Source organism: Solanum verrucosum, unplaced genomic scaffold (assembly GCF_900185275.1).
Source record: "Solanum verrucosum unplaced genomic scaffold, falcon-dt-bn FXZP01000147.1, whole genome shotgun sequence".
In the NCBI taxonomy this organism is placed as follows: Eukaryota; Viridiplantae; Streptophyta; class Magnoliopsida; order Solanales; family Solanaceae; genus Solanum; species Solanum verrucosum.
In genome coordinates, this window is record NW_026020343.1 from 4,124,612 (window position 1) to 4,137,871 (window position 13,260).

The window sequence follows — 13,260 nt, forward strand, 5'->3', positions numbered from 1 at the left end:
AGAGAGAAATATTTGAGAGGAAGTGGGTTCTTTAGATGAATGAGTTAATGGCTTAGTTTAGGGTCTTATTAGGTATTTATAGGTGGCTATTTAACTTATTAACTGACCTCCGTAAGCCGTAACTAATCACTTAATTAAATCCCTAAGTCCCAACTTAAAACTAAAAAGCTGAAAACTGGCAGGACCTACGGATCCCCACCCACGAACTGTGGGTGGGTTGAGGGGCCGTACTGGCTGGTTCGTGGATGAGGTTTGGTGCTTAACATGGCAGGCCTTGACCCACAACCCCCCCTACAGGGCGTGGGTCCATCTACTGGCCGTAGGTGGCCAAACGTAGGTGCTGGAATTTTGACAGCTTTTGGGTTGTCTTTTGGGTCCTCGTCAAAGACCACCCAAGGGGTCCTTGGGGGGTCGTACCTTGACTTCCTAACCCTTAAACCCCTATTCTAAGTACGGAAATCGTTTCTTGTGATTTTAATCCTCATATCACACTCCAAAACTCTTACGAAAGGCTCTAGAATTCACTAGTTCAACTTACTAGTTTTCGGGGTGTTACACTTTTAGGCCACCAAAATCATGCATAACATACCTTAGCCTTATCCATAGCCAACACTCATAGACAATGATACATTCATGCTCATAACTTGTAATAAGTAAAGTCACTCATAGCAAAAATCCATATCATGCATACATAAATTCATATATCTTCATAGCATAAGGAAACCACACCATAACCTCTTTATAAGTCTACTTGTGCAATGTATAAGTGAAGTCTCATACCCCCACCCACACAAAGTAAAGCTCATTAAGAGGTCATAAGTATAGTTCATGTTCATAATTCATATAAAACATGCATTTACTCATAATTATCATGTCATAAGAGAAACATACCATGCCAACTCTCAAAGCCTACTTGTGCAATGCATGAATGAAGTCTCATACCTCCATTCATACTAAGTAGAACCCCTTGAGGAACCATATTACCTAAATCATGTTCTTGTCATAATTCATATTCTTATCATATAGGGAAATATAGCCTTAACCGACATAGACCATGTTGAGCTACATGGAATCCGGTGTCTTACCCCCACACCGAAAAGATGTGTCCTACTTGCCTTAGGTAGAACTAACATATTTAGCTTTTAGGTGGATCCACTAGCTAAAGACCTATGTGGGCACATAGTTATGGGATAAGGAGATTGCTACTAGAAACCCGGACTTTCTGACGTAAAAGGTTTCCATCTAATGAGATAACTTACTTTGGGAAGCCGGACTTTCTAATGTAAAAGTTTCCATCTCATTTTCATTTCCACTCAGTGCTAAGCATAATTCCCTTTAAAATTTATATTAAGTCTTTACTTAATTTCATGTTCATGAAAGAATGCACTAGGCACTCCAACCAACATAACATCATAATAGCTCATTAGGTGAGAGTGTCCTTTCAACCTTAGAATCATCAATATGTGAGTAAACCTTTCACATCATATTCATAGTGTGTTCATGAGAACAACCTTTCAATCTACACAACAAGCTTATCATAAACATACATACTTCATGCATAGTCATGTGTAAGGGTGCATATGAGAATTAGCCTTTCAACAACACCTTAGTCACATCATAGTCATGTTCATGCATGGGGGGAGGGTGTGTGTGATTGTCCTTTCAATGACACAACAGTAACATTATTATCATAGACACTTCACTCTCAAAGTGTTCATAAAACATGTACATAATATCATAATCATGCATACCTCTCATATCTTGCATTCAAGAATCATAGATCATATTAAGGCAACACATCTAGCATTCACTACATTAGACATTGATATAATCTTGACTCAAGTAAATCATTCATTATATACATAAACTCATGTACCCATATTATAGGTCATGTGGATGAAGTCCTTTCACAACAATGCTATATACGATTCAACATACATAATAGCTTCCTTCTTTAAGCCTTAACATCCTTAACTTATTCATATTAGCTTTTACCATTAAAGCCCTAAGGATCCATCTTCATACTACAAGCATTCCTCTCAAGCAATACCTCACATGGTCATCATGTAAACCTAACTCTCAAGGTAAACTAACCACATGCTTCATTCTTACTCAATTATAGTCATATATCATCATGTAAACTAAATCTCAATACTACTTCAACCATGATTCATCATGTAAGCATTAATCAAGTTAGTTCATATCTACAAGCTTTACTTATAAACAATTCATGTCTAGGTGATCTAATCTATGGCAATTTATCAAGAAGTTCATCAATCTTAGAAGGTCACATCTAAACCCTCAATTTGTCTCTTTCATGACATAGCCCTAGGCCACATTAATTTCACCCTAGAATCTTAGGTTAATCAAGTATACATGTAGAATCATACTAAAATCATGCAATCACATCATAATCTACTCACATCCAATCAATTGGACCAACTTGCAACAATATTCTTAATGTAAAGAAGGATCATAGCTAGGATTGGGGAACTCATAGATTTTGAGGAATTCAAGTTGAAATCATATAAAATCAGTAATACATTCATAAACAAACATAATTCAACCTTTAAAAGCAACTTTGAAAGGAATCCATGAGGTTGAGTTGAAACCCTAGCTTTTGGAGATTTCTAGATATGAGATAAAAGCTTTTGAAGGGACTCCTTGGGTGATAGCTACCCAAGGATGAAGACTACCATACTTTATGAAGATTTCCACACGAAATTGAAGAAGAAAGGCTGCTCCTTGAACCCTAATCTTGACCTTGTTCTTGCTCTTCAATGGAGTTTCTAGAGAGAGAATATTTTGGAGGAGAGGTGGTTATTATTTGGGGTCTTGAGATATAATGAGTTAATAGGGTGTTTAATGACTTAAAATAGTTTATATAGGTGTAATAAGTCCATATAAAATGACCCCTAATGAAAACTAATTAAAAAGGAATTACCTAACTTAAACTTACCTTGGCCGAGAATGAGGCAGATTGCAGGTGCAATCCACGCCCCAAGACCTACGGACTGTGGGTGCATTGACTCCCCGTCCTACAGGTCCGTGGGTGGTGGCTGCAACTCTACAAATGGGGGTCTTGGCCTACGGAGCCTCCCCACGAGGCGTGGAGGGACCTACGCCCGTAGGTCCCATCCGTGGGTCACCAAAATTTAGCAGATTTTGGGTTTTTGGGAGGCATTGGGGTTAGGCTTTAGAGTCTTCCTCAAGGACCCTTGGTTGGTCCTTGGGGGGGGGGGGTTCGTACCTTGATGTTTAACCCCTAAACCCCTCAACCTAAGCTCGGAAACTCATTCTACAACATAGAACCCATAACAACTCAACAACACCCTCGTTAGACTCTAGTTTCACCTACTCGTTTTCCGAGGTGTTACAATTGCACAATTCACAACAACACAATCGTGATACAACACCAACAATGAATCAATAAGCTTTTCAAAATCATTCTCAACACAACACACACCAACAATTAGTCACATTGTCTTTTATTGCCCCTTTTTCATCATTAGAATTATTCAACATGGACAAGTCAACCCATCACCAAGTCCCATTACTCCTCAACACATACCACAAGGAAATGCATGACTCTATGCACTTAACAAAGATTTAGAAATCCACTTGCCTCAATAATCAAATAATCACTCTGGGACTTGAGCCTTCCCTTTTCGTTTGGCTCCCAAATCAATGCAATCTATTCAAATAAATAATCACAATAAGATTTCGACACTAACAACACTCATATTACTATATGTCTAGACTAGACAAAAAACTTACCCAAATCTATAATCAAATTCTTAATCTTGATGCCAATTAATATGTCATCTCTCATATTTTCCAAATTTCAAGTTTAGGATTGAGTTTCAATTTCTTCAATATTATAAATCTAACGGTATTATTATATCTTAATATCCACATCCTAAATTAATAATATTTCGTCTAATATACTAATACTAGCATTCCAATATAAGTGAACAATTTTAGATAAAAAGTTATTGAACCCGTGCTTTAAATAAACTTGTAGAAAGATTCTTTTCGTGAGACAAATTACCTTAAGAGGAAATAGTAGCTAAGTATTTAAAATTGATGCGAGGATACAGATTGATTTTGGGAACAAAATAAACATTTATCAAAGGAAAACGCTGAAGTTAAAATTTGTCATCATTACTTTATAATTTTCCCCTTTAACCTATCCAATTTTTTCCTTAGAAAATAACTCCCCAACCCTAAAAATTCAATATTGCAGCAACACGCAATTCAATTCCCTCACCCAACTAATATAATAATATAATAATATTAATAACTGATATATTTTACCAACAATTTCTCACACATATACAAAGATGAGACCTTTCATTAAAAAGTACCTGAGCGCTTATCGGTTCTTTTGTTTTCCTCTCCTTCGGAGTTTGAGTCAGACGCCGTAAGAATTTGGTACAATGAGTAAAAAGGAAAAGATATATTAAACCCTATTAACTTTTCAACATATGGGTCAAATGATATAGGACATTAAAGAAATTATATATTTGGTCCATTAACCACTTATTAAAATTAATTATTTAAAATATACCCACTAATTAATTAACTGTAGCTCAAAATTCTCAAACAACCTTCACCGGTTAAATATAAATTACTTGAAGCAACTAGCGAAAGGGGTAAAACGGTAATTTTATGAAAATTTCTAAAAATTATTTTTCGGGTTATTACAATTGCACAAAATTTGCTATTTCCATCTGTGTCACAGGTAAGCCTCCCAATTTCTTAGATTCATCCATCGTAGTGTTAAAATCTCCTCCAACCAGCCATGGTATGGTAGAGTTTCCTGCTATCTCTTCTAGTTGCTCCCATAATTCCAATCTCTCAAGTGCAGAACACCTAGCATAAACTGCAGTGATTCTGAAATAATCATTTAATCCTCTTCTTTTGAATCTAATTGTAACTTGTTGCATAGAGTCTACTACATCACGTTCATCCCAATCTTCCTCCCAAAAGATCCATATTTTGGCTGCACAATTCACCTTTGCATTTGGCATGTCCAGTCTTCTTCTGTATGTTTCTGATTCTGAAGGACTTTGAAACGGGTCTAATAGAGCAATATATGAGTAATGATGTCTGTAATGTAATTCAATAAGTTTGTTAGACCTAATGTTCCAGAAAAGAGCTTTGCTAATCATTAAATATTAGTTGAGGTGGACCTTTTTTTCCTCCTTGTGTTTATCTGTGAAAGGGTTTGAGTTGTTTTACCCCCCTTTTTACTCTTCCCCTTTAGATGGTTGATCTTCCTAGGTGAAAGATCACCTTTTCTACCTATGTCATCAATGTTTTTGTCCATGTTCTCATCTTCCTCTCTTTTTTGTATCTTTATTCTTTCCTTCTCAGTTAGTTTATCTATCTTTGGAGGTGGTATTATTACATGTTGGCTTTGTGAATTGTCTTCCTCTCCCATCTGACTATCCCCAATATCTGGATGCTCTCCGGTTTCAGCTTCTTCTCCTATTCCCCTATCAGTTTACCCATTTGCTTCTTTTTCTTTATTATTCCTCCCTTCCATCGACTGCTCTGATTTGTCAAGTATATTGACCACATCTTTGATTGCACTTTGAGCATTATCTTTCTCCATAGCATAGTTTTGTGTATTGTTCACCTCTTTTTTTGTTCCTTTCCTCAATTGTGTTGTTTCCTGTACTTGTTCCTCTACTCGGGTCCCCTTTTCTATCATTGTCCCTTTCTTATGTGATTCTTCCTTGTGCTCATCTTCCAATGCTCCAAACTTGTTTGTAGTAGTGACCTCATTAGTCCTTTGTTTAGGTCTAGGATACCAGACTTTCTCAGCTCCTCCTTTTTCCATCCGCCTTCCTCTAACATAACTTTTTCCCCCTTTGTTCTTGGAAGTCATTGTTGTCACTCAGTTTCTCTTGTTCCTTCTGTGTCAATGTATCCAATCTCTGAATCCCCTTCTCTCCTTCCTTATTTTTGGTCTCCTGATTCTCTCCCTCTTCTCGTTGGTATAATTCTGGATGAATTACAAAACATTCCTACTCATTGTCCCCTGTTACTTGTAGGACTTACAATATTTGGGTACATAATCGTACATAATTGTAATCGACTTCTCCCTTATCTCCCCAACCTTTGTCTTCATTCCTAGGTTGATTCTTTTAGGAAAATTTCCCAAAAGATCTACCTCCCCTTCACCCTAGCACAACTAGGCCTGGTCCTATTTTGTGTTGCTAAGTCCACCTGTAAAGGCTTTCCGATTGCCATTGCAAGTGAAAAAACAAACTATTTCCCAAAGAAATTTGGTGGTAATAATGGAAACGATAAACATGCAATTGCTATTGACGTCTCTTCAACTTGATCAAAGAGCGGATCCCACTTCAAGGTTCTCATTGGATAGGACTAATGTTTGTGCGTGATGTAAAATTGAGGCTTGGATAACAGACTTACATAATCTTCTAACAACGTGGCTCTAATGAGGATATATTTGTTTCTTAACAAACCTATATTGACCTCTTCTTTTAGTTCACATTGTTTCAGAATCATTCTCCTTAGTTCCTGTATCTCCCGTCATCCATAGGAGAATTTTCCTATAACTGTGCATTGTAGATCTTCATTGATTATCATCTGATTTACTTTATCTTCCTCTTAGACAATACGAGGCTCCCCATGCAGGTAGGAAATTTGTTTCAGAGGGAGGCATACGTTGGTTTGTCTATTGCTTTCATACTGATGGTTGGTCCAACCTCCATAGGTGGAGGCTGGCCAAGAGCCATCATGGCCATGACTTTTCTGGTGGCAAAGTTTTAGGTTTTCCGTGCGGCTGTTGTCTCTTGATGTATAAAAGTTCTTCGTTATAACAAAATATTCTTTGGCTTTTGGGTAAATCTTACCATTGAAATATAGTAGAACGCTGTTAAATACATACTCCATTCATTTTTATGTGTCCACTATTTTTAAAATATGTTTTTACTTGTACTTCTCACTTTTAGCATAACAAGAGTATTTTTCCTCTCTCAATGTTTTACCCTCGACATTAATTACTTATTTTCCAAATCATTTTTCAATGCCTAAGATTATATATCAATATGACAAAGGGGTCAAAAATACCCTTAAATTATGCTAATTAAACAAAATATTCTTAGTAAAATGAAAAGAAATAAGAATTGGGTTCCTAAGTAATATTTTTATTAGGAATAAAATATGTTTTAAAAGAAAAGGAATTAATATGTTTATTAGGAAGAGACATTTTTGACCCATTAAATAGCAATACGTGCATTTTTTAACCAAATTATTAGTAGTTGGGGTATTTTAAACCAAATTGTTATCTGAAAACATTTTTAATTTGTTTAATTTCACATAATTTAAGGATATTATTTAAATCATTTTTCATATATCAAATAATATGAATATTATGGTAAAATACTTATATTAATCATTAATTTAAAAGGCATATAAAATTAAAAATGAACAAGTAAAATAAATTAAAAATATACAAAATATACAATGAGTTTTATGGGTCCAGCCAAATATGAATGATCCTAACACTTTGGATGGTGGTAACCCGTTGTATAGAATTGTATTGTTAGTTTAAATACAATGATGTTGTGATTGTTACTTAAAATTTATTGTATCGTATCGTTTAAATTCATTGTTAGGTAACGACAAAAAGACTCATCTTATGCAACAACCGATTTGGTGTGATCGCGTCGTTACCTTTATATTTTCTTCTATTTTGTCCTTATCTATTATTTAATAAACATATTTCATCTTTTATTATCCTACCTTTCATAGTAGCTCTAATCCGTACCCTACTTTTTTTTATAGGTTTATCATTCAAACTATAGATGTTTGACATAATGTAACAACGAGAATGATACAATCTATCCAAACATTGTATTCATTAAAACAATACAATACGATACAGTACAATACAACACAATATAATATAATACAATATAATACAATACGATGTATTATCATCATATATTATTAAACGTGGGAACCACCAAAGTGGAAAGTTGGATTAACATTTTGCCCCTACACTAAATTAAAATGTAGTAAAGTATTTATATTAATTAACTATTAACTACTAATCCAACACAAACGTTAATTTTTTATTCATTAGTTATGAGTTACACCTCCAATATGACTTTTAAGCATTTTCAGTTTTCTAAGCATCAAAATATTTCCAGTTTTCTTAGCATCAAGATATTTTCAGTTTTCTATGAAGTATATTAAATTAAATTAAATTAAATTAAATTGAATGGTACAACAGATGCATGGAATCTCTTTAGTTAGAAATATGAATAACTAACTTCATTAAATCTATAGATATTGTAATCTATTATCATATCTTAACTTTTTATTCTCTCTATATAGTTCTTGATATTTCTTGTATTTGTTTATCTTTAATATATATCTTTTTCTTGATTTGTTTTTGCTAATTATTAATTCTTATTTTATTTTTCTTCTGTTTCAGGTTTTTACCTTATGATTTTGAATTCTCCACTTCTCATTTACATCATCAGGTAAGTAATACGTACGATGTTCGTTTTCACAAAAAATATAATGTAATATGTAGGAAAATTGTGTATGTATGACATTTTTTAGTAGTATAAATGATATAGACTTTAGATTCATACAAATTATTATTCCTTTGAGTGGATACTTTTTTGAAGATGTACACCCAGTATTTTTAAATAAGATATTTTAAATATTTCAACCATTTATATCAAGTTCCTTATTAGTGAGTATAGATCGATTATATTATATTTAAATAATATAATTATATTTAAATAATTTAATTAATATTTTCTTGTCAAATTTACATATGAAAGGACTCATAATCTTGAATCAAACAAAGAAAGTTGTACGTGCAATTGGATTTTTATATATCGATTAAAATTTCTAATGTCACTAATTATTAAGTATCTCTATCACAAATAAACACTATTTTACAAGTGTATTCCATGAAATTGACAATGATGCATTATCCACCTTAAAGAAACATATGTTGATAAGTGTTTCTACAATATGAAATACGACTTTTATTCGGCAACAACTTCTTGATATGCATGTGTCTATAAAAAGGATGATGTTACCATATCTTACACAAGATACAAACTTTAAGATGTGTGAAACACTTGCAAACATAATCAACGTTACTTATGTCACATATAAACCATTTGTTGTTGAAATATTATAAAAAAAAGATAAGTTAAGTGTTGTACTAAGTATAAGATATATATATTAGAACTATATAAGAAAAATATCACATATACCAATTCAACTGATTGTGTATAACTACAAACAATTATACTTCTCTTTCAAAATTTAGTTACTCAATATTACTTGCAAGTTTTAGTAGCATCTATATCATTTAATTTTTTTATACTAATTAACACAGGTTACACATGCAACGCACGTGCCTAGAGACTAGTAAAATAATACGTAACAACCATCCGAACAAGTGTAAGTACTAGACATATGACGGCTTGCTGTAAAGATAAGATCATTCACATTGATTAGATATTATTATTAAGGGGGAACCCATCGGTGGCCCCCTTAAGTTGGCACCAATTTTCACTTAGACACCTCAACTCAGCTTTGTTCATTTTAGACACCTTATGTCATATCCCGCTATGTCATTTTGACACTTTTTGTTGACATGTCATAGAGAGTGTAATACACTCATTATCAGCGCATGAAAGGCTTATTTAATCTTTTTTTTTCATGTTCTTCCTCATTTTTCAGCCATCATCTCCCAAAACTTAAACTCCTTTTATGGAGAAATAAATTTGATAATGCTACAAACAAAAAAAATGAATTTGAACCCATAGACTTATAATATAATGATATAATAAAAATTAAAAGAAAACAATGTGAAGACCCCTGCTATCGTAAAGAAGAAGAAAAATGGATAGTCATGAATTCATGAATAATCTCAAATTAGATTTGAGTAGTGGTATGCGTGGGTTTGTTATTCTATTCGAGAAGATGATGTGGGTTGGGAAGGGGTTGGGGTTAGGGTGGGTAGAGGTGGAGAAGATGATGGGTGGGTGGGAAAAGATTGGAGAAAACGCAGGGGTCGGGGTGGGTGGGGGAAGAGTGGATAAAACGCAAGGGTCGGGGTGGGTGGGGTGGGGTGGGGTGGAGAAGATGATCTGGGTGGGGTTTGGTTTTTTTATGTTTAAAGTCTTTTGGGCAAAAATTTCACATGTCATTCACTCATTGGTCACTTCTTTTTTGTACTAAAATCATTCTTTGAGAATTATTTTTTATATATATACCACGTGTCTTTATTTAATTCGTCATTTTGACACGTCATCGGCTAGTGTATTACAAACACTTTATATATTTGATTGATAATTAAAAAAGTGTCAAAATGTCACAATGGACCATGCCATGAGGTGTCTAAAATGAACAAAGGTTAGTTAAGGTATCTAAGTGAAAGTTGGTGCCAACTTTAAGGGGTTACCGATGGTTCAACCTATTATTAATTTTTAAAAGAAAAAAAATTCTCAAACAACAGGCAAGGCGAAAGGGGTGGGGGAGTTGAGTCACTTCAAAGTAGAGTGTGGACATGGAATTCCAATTTAACTGTTCCGTGGAAATATGAGATGGTCAATTTTAGACTGCTCTGCTCTCTATAAGAAAATGTCTTTCATATTCATTAACAATCTGATTAACATATTGTCCAAAATATGGTTCTTTTTGCCTCTCTCAAATACTTGTTTCTTATCCCTTTAGTCACTTCACTCTCCTTCAATTTTGATACTTTTACACCCAATGATCACAATGTAACCTATGAGAGAGATGCTTCTCCAGAAAATGGTGCAATTCTACTCACCAAAAACCTCCTCAATCGCGATATCAATGCTAGTATAGGTCGAGCTATATATTCAAAACCACTCCATCTCTAGGACAAGGTCTCTCGAAATCTCACTGATTTCACTACACATTTCTCCTTTAGCATTAATTCACAGGGAATAGCTAAATATGGTGATGGTTTTGCCTTCTTCCTAGCCCCTGCAGGTTCAACAATTCCTTATAATACAACAAGAGGTGGAAGCCTTGGCCTTACAAGTAATAATGAGCGACTAAATTCATCCAGTAATCATTTTGTTGCTGTGGAGTTTGACACCTATCAGAACCTGTATGACCCAAAGGGTGATCATGTAGGTGTTGATATCAACTCTATGCAATCTCTTGTTAATGTGACTTGGTTTAGTAGCATTCCAAATGGTACTAAAACTGATGCCTGGATTAGTTATAATTCTAACTCAAAAAATCTTACTGTTGTCTTCACTGGTTTTCAACTCCAAGGGAATAATATCACAGTCACTGTCCTGCAGAACCTATCTTACAATCTTGATCTGAGGGAATATTTACCAGAATGGGTCACTTTTGGCTTCACTGGTGGAGCAGGAAGGAGATTTGCATTTCAAAGAATCTATTCTTGGAATTTTACTTCTTCTTTAGATAATATGACAGATACAGAGGTAACCTTATCAAACACCAAGCCAAAGGATGCACCAACAAAAACTAAGTTAGGACTTGTGGTTGGATTGATTTCTGGTGGTTGTGTTTTGGTGTTGTTTGCATTTTGGAGAAAGAGTAAGGTGAGAGAAGATGATTATGTCTTTGATGGTTCCATGACTAATGAATTTCAAAAAAGTGCAGGACCAAAGAAGTTCTTGTACAGTGAGTTGGCTAGATGTACAAATAACTTTTCACAGGAAGAGATGCTTGGGCGGGGTGGATTCGGAGGTGTTTATAAAGGATATCTCAGTGAATCCAACTCTTATATTGCTGTTAAGAGGGTTTCAAGGGAATCACAGCAAGGAATAAAAGAGTATGTATCAGAAGTCAGGATCGTCAGCCGGTTAAGACATAAACATTTGGTGCAACTCATTGGTTGGTGCCATCAAAAATGAGAACTTCCACTTGTCTATGAGTTTATGCCTAATGGAAGCTTAGATCACCATATTTTTAGTGGAAAAAGCCATTTGGCATGGCCACTAAGATTCAAGATTGCTCAAGGCTTGGCCTTGGCGTTGCTATATCTACACGAAGAATGGGAACAATGTGTGGTGCATAGGCATATAAAGTCTCGCAATATTATGTTGGATTCTAATTTCAATGCCAAGCTTGGGGATTTTGGGTTAGCTAGGCTAGTTGACCATGATAAGGGATCCCAAACAACAGTTTTTTTGGCAGGCACGATGGGTTACATGGCTCCTGAATGTGTCACCACTGGCAAAGCTAACAAGGAAACGGACGTCTATAGCTTTGGTATTGTCGTGTTAGAAATAGGTTGTGGAAGGAAACCTATTGATCCTAAAGCAGAGGAGCATCAAGTAAACATTGTCGATTGGGTTTGGAGACTTTATGGGATGAGAAATATTCTTGAAGCAGTTGATCCGAAACTATCATCAGAGTTCAATGAAGAGGAGATGGAGCATTTGCTAATTGTTGGCTTATGGTGTGCTCATCCAGATAGTAATTGCAGGCCTTCTATTAGGCAAGCAGTTCAAGTGCTTAATTTTGAAGCTCCATTACCCACACTCCCTCGGAACATGCCTGTGCCCACATATTGCAGCTTCTCACACCATTTACCAACTATTTCAGTTTCATCAACACATGAAACCAACGGTACAGAGATTGCCCTTGCCCAAATCCAGCATTCAGTAAACGAAAACAACACTGATGCTTCAATAAAAAGAACATTTTCTTCAGCATCTTCATCTTCAACATCAGTTTTGTATCCAAGTTAATATTGCCCTGTTAAAATCCTGCATTTTGTCTTCCATTAGCAGTGTCCATCTTTTCCTCTCTTACTTTTTGTTGTTTCTCTTCTAATGAAGAGAGGATTGAATGGATTACATTTTCTGTAATTTTAACTGTTCTATTAAACACTGATAACGCTATGCTTTTTAAGGACATGTCTCAAGAATTACTCAATTCCAAATTCAATCTGGATTAGAAGGTGAATTTGAGTGACAAGAAATCTATCAGTAATAGTCTTTATTCTAGAACGATCCATCTGAAAGAATTCATTAAAGCTTAGAGCATGTGATATTCTTTATCAAAATGTTGGTAGACATGATCAGTTGCTTTATTGCAGTCTGGACAGGACAAGAAGTTTGATTTGTCTACTTGTCTCGTGCTACATTTATTTCCTCCCACAAAGTAGATTAAATGACACTAAGTACATTCAAAAAGTGTAATTCTGTAACTATAATTAGAATCTGAAAACTAATC

General features: G+C 34.7%; 1 protein-coding gene and 1 pseudogene across 1 annotated transcript in view; one reads left to right on the forward strand and one right to left on the reverse strand.

The window, feature by feature from the left end:
* The window catches only part of LOC125837375 (probable protein phosphatase 2C 10), a 1,808,044-nt gene that overhangs the window by 1,560,013 nt on the left and 234,771 nt on the right, over positions 1-13,260 (reverse strand). The window lies entirely within an intron of this gene.
* Positions 10,701-12,773, forward strand: LOC125837417 (L-type lectin-domain containing receptor kinase IX.1-like; annotated as a pseudogene).